Source organism: Brassica oleracea, chromosome C1 (genome assembly GCF_000695525.1).
Source record: "Brassica oleracea var. oleracea cultivar TO1000 chromosome C1, BOL, whole genome shotgun sequence".
NCBI classification, from domain to species: domain Eukaryota; kingdom Viridiplantae; phylum Streptophyta; class Magnoliopsida; order Brassicales; family Brassicaceae; genus Brassica; species Brassica oleracea.
Genome location: NC_027748.1, coordinates 18056466 through 18061461, shown reverse-complemented (window position 1 = coordinate 18061461; position 4996 = coordinate 18056466).

Sequence of the window (4996 nt, the reverse complement as noted above, 5' to 3'; positions counted from 1 at the left end):
AACTCTTTTTAAGCATCCTGGGACAGATTCTAAACATTTCATATCTAGCAATCTTTAAACACATCCTCAGGTTTTCAATCACATCACAACATCACAACTTGTTTAATACATCATTTGCTCCTCCTAATCTGTCCACAGATCAGTCTAGGTTCATGGTCGTGGCTTCCCTTGCTTTTACAGTCCAAGCCAGCCTGTCCCATGACCAAACTCTCCAATCATATCACAGCACCTTATCTTCTTTCTCTTCTTCTCTTAAGAGCTTGTTTTGTCTTCTTCTCTTAAGAGCTGACCTACGCCCTATTTTTGCACCAACTTCATAACTTCTGAAATGGTCGAGTTATGAACTTTTGGGTCGGGACAGGTCCGTACGGATCCGTACGGTCCGTACACGTCCGTACCAAATCCGTACGGCCTCGCCCTAAGTTTGCACACTCGACCACCTGCTCCCAAAGATACTCCTAAGCCTCTCCTGACTTGGCCCTATCTTTGCACAACCATCAGATCACTTCTGGACACCCTCAGACCCTCCTGAAGCCTTAGTAGACAATCCCTGAAGGACTTGCCCTATCTTTGCACAAGCACCAACTCAACTCATCACCTTTGTTTTTCCACTTCTTCTCTTCAAGTTAACAGGGAATAGCTGTAAGAACAGACAACATCATTGTCAGCTTCCCTGCTTTGGAGAGGAAGCGTTTAGACCAGTTCTCTGTACACTGTCTTATTCTGTCAACAATTGAGGTAAATAAGTCTCTCTTCTTTTTTCCAAAATGTTCTGGCAACCCTAGATATTTTCCCACACCTCCCTCTTTTGTGATCCCTAGGATCTGTTTTGCTGCTTTCTTTACTTCTTGTGGCGTCTTACTAGAGAAAGTGATAGCTGATTTAGCGGTGTTAACTTTCTGACCTGACAAAGCTTCATAATCCAGCAGGAGCTTTGATAGTACGTGGCAGTTTTTAGGGGTAGAGTGGCAGATCATCATTGTATCATCTGCGAAGAGCAGGTGATTGATACGAGGACTTCCCCTTGCAACTCTGATGCCCTTTAAAGAGCCTTCTCTTCCCGCCTTCCTGCAGAGACCAGAGAGGACCTCTCCACATAATATGAAGATATAAGGAGAGAGGGGATCTCCTTGTCTTATCCCTCGGTAAGGTTTCACTAACTCGTAGACTTTATCGTTGATTAGAAAGGAATAGGAGACTGATTGGATGCATTGCATAATCAGATTAATCCATTTGTCATGTAAACCTAGCCTTTGTAGAACCTTTGAAACAAACTCCCACTCGACTCTATCATATGCCTTAGACATGTCCATTTTTACCGCCATAGCACAATTTATCTGAGCCTGAGATGTTTTGAGATAATGGAGCATTTCATGTGTGATTAACACATTGTCGGGTATTGCTCTCCCAGGGATGAAGGCCGATTGGTTTTTAGAAATGATTGAGTCCAACATTGTCTTCATTTGCAGAGAGAGAAGCTTACAGATGATCTTATAGAAGAAATTGCACAGCGCAATTGGACGCTAATCCGCTACCTTCTTTGCATCTGAGGTCTTTGGTATGAGTCTAATATGAGTGCGATTCATTGTAGGAGGCAAGACACCTGATGTGAAGAAACTCTGAATTTCGAGAACTACTGAGGGACCAATCACATCCCAATGGGATTGGAAGAAACTGGCTGAAAAGCCAGTAGGGCCAGGAGCCTTGTCAGGGTGAATCTCGAAGAGAGCCTCTTTGATTTCCAACGGTGTTGGATCCTTTATCAAGGCTTCATTGCACTTTGGTGAGATTTGAGGCTCGAGTACACTAGAGATTAGGGAACTATCCATCCTTGGATTTTCTGCTCATAATACTTACAGATAATTCCGCTATCTGGTCCTCTTCAAACTTTGGTTCCCCTTCATCATTCTCTATAACCGAAAGACGGTTTTTTGCTTTCCTTCCTTTAGAGATTGCGTGGAAATAGCCAGTATTAGAATCTCCAAGGGTGAGCCACACTTGTCGACTCCGCTACCGCCAATATTCCTCTTCAGCCTTGTAAGCCTTTAGAAGTTTCGCATTGATATCATGGAGATGGGCATCATCTGAAATTGGGTTAACCATTGCCTCCTCAAACTCTTCCCGAAGATTTTCAATAGCTTTTCTACTATTTATCTGATATTCTTTACTCCATTTGCAGATAGCTCTCCTACAAAGGTTGAGGCGAGCTTCAACACAAAGATGAGTGAACGCTTCCCAAACCTCTTTTATAATTGCTTGAACTTCAGTGTTATCTCTGAGTCTCCTGTCATATCTAAAATGGTCTGAGCCTTCGAAGTTGAGATACTGGCTTCTGCAAAAAGGGAAAAGTTCAGCCCAGTCGCTGTTACACATAGATCTGTCCAGTCTGCATTGAACTACGTGAGTCCCCCTTTTTCCCCTCCAAGGTAAGTAGTTTCCGGAGTGCTTTATGTCGAACAGATCTAGTTGTGAGAGAAAAGATCTAAACGCACAGAAAGACCCTTCTGATCTTTCTGGTCCTCCACTTTCACAATCTCGTTGAAATCTCCCGTTAGGAACCATGCTTCATTTGCGTTAGGATGTAGATCTGCTAGGGTGTTCCAAACCGCAAGTCTTTTGGAGTGGTCAGGTTCTCCAGACACGAATGTAGAGTGGAAAGTGATTCCTTTGCTCGTCACTGTAGTGTCAATGAAATTATGGGAGGTTGAGCGGATGGTAATCTCGACGTCTTTTTTCCAGGTTAGGAGAAGGCCTCCTCTTCCTGGGCTGTGTGGATAGACAATGCAGTACTTTTCCTCCATGATGCCTTCCAGTTATTTCAATACTACTTCATCGGGGTTTTTGGTCTCTGACAAGAAGATAATATCAGGAGCATTCACCTTACGTATCTCCTTTAAACGATGGATTGTTATGGGATTCCCCAAACCATAATAATTTCAGCTTGCCAACAATCACTTTGAACTTAATTCCGTGTTTTGTGCTCTATTATCTGTGATTTGAATCACTTTGAAGTTCTGCTTGGGTTTCTGTTTAGTATTGTTGTGTTCTGTTAAGTGTTTATGTAGCCTATTTTGAATCACTTTGAACTGATGTAGTCACATAAGCTTTATGTGATTGAAACGGATGGCATGGTGTTGCTAGTCTTTCATATGTTCATGCTTAAAAAGTGGTTTCTTTATTGGGATTTATGAACATATTGGAATAAGCAAAATGTGAAATGAATTTTCTTTGACTGTGCTCGCTTTTGACATGATATATATGAAAAGGCATGAATATGTAATTGGTTTATTCTCTACTTTCTTTCGACAATTGCATGAATTGTGGGCTTGAGCCTCTGAATTCACAAAGCATTACATTCTTATGAATCTGGTTATAATAAAGAATCGGTCTCTGTCTATGGGAATGGCTTCTGGTCTCATTCTTTTGCTACGTAATTTACAGTCTGAAGTATTGATATGCTTTCTGTTAACTTGCAACTTTGGAACATCAGTTTCTTGTTTCTGTTTGATAGGAGAAGATAAAGAAAATGAGGAATGACTAAAGAAGATAAGTATGCTTGGAGATTACGTATGAATTTAATCTATGCTTTGAAATTATGTATGAACCTAATGTTTATGTATGAATTTAATGTATGCTTTGAGATTATGTATGAACCTAATGTACGTTTTTCGATTCTACAAAACATAATGAAATCGTGCTAAATATGAATTTTTGTAGGTTAACATTGGTTTTTTAACTGGGTCCCGCAGACCACCCATTTGAAATTATCTAAAATGGGTTTAGTATAATTTGGACTTAGTGCAATTTGGGTTTTAACAAATAATGTCCAATAAATTAATTGTCCATTTGGACATGGATAGTCCAATTGACATCCCTAAGTATATGTAACAAGGAATTCATCATTTTCATCTGCGACTAAACATATAAATTATAAAAGTTAATGTATTAGATATTAGTTACTACCGTAAAATCGTTATGGGGTCTACCCTTCTAGTTTCGGATAATTTTTTTGGCTTTTGGAGTTTATTTTTCCACAATGCTAGTGACAAATCTTTTCTGATGTATTTAGGAGCATTTTCAAACCAAATTAAACATTTTCTGAGGAATAAAAATTTTAGTTGAAACACAAATTATTATGCCTTTTGATCGTTGAGGTGAAAACCGCGGTGGTACCATTTATCCAACCATATAAAACAGTCATATACTAATGTCTAAGAAAAGTGATTTTATTTCTAATTAAGTATGTATTTAAAATAAAGCGAATAAAACTAAAGCGGCATAAGTAACACGAGTTCAAACCCTAATATGTGGAAGTACGTACAATTTTCTTCTCACTGCATGTGTCAATGGATGCTTTTTTTATTATTATTAATCTGAGGTATTTCGAACTTATGGAAAAGCTTATACTAATTTTTAATGGAAGTACGTACAGAACTTTATCTCTGAGAATTCTAATAAACCATAAGCAATAGGTTCATATCTACGTGGCTACATGATAACGTATAGTGGAATGCTTTCAAATTTGGGTTGCTAAACAACCCAAATTAGTCTACCACTAGACCTTGTATGGTTGATGCTTCTATTTTAGGAACATCCAACTTTCTACCTCCGCGTGTTTGATTTCATATATATATATGACTTTTTTTTAGGTTCACCAACCAATAGAAAGTTGTCATTTTAGATCTAGTATCTTTTAATTAAGGAAACAAAATAACTTGCCAAATTATATTATGTTTTTAAAATAAAAAATAAAAAATTAAATAAATAAAAATAACAATAGTTCTAAAAAAAGATTATTTAAAAAAAAAATATTTATTTTTAAGATTTAGAGTTTAGTGTTTAAGATTTATAATTTAGAATTTATCCAAATGTTTAGTGTTTTTCCAAAGGTTTAGGGTTTACCTAAGGGTTTAAGGTTTACCCAAGGGTTTAAGGTTTTACCAAAGGTTTAGGGTTTAGGATTAGAGTTTAGGGTTTAGTGTTTTGTTGACAACAT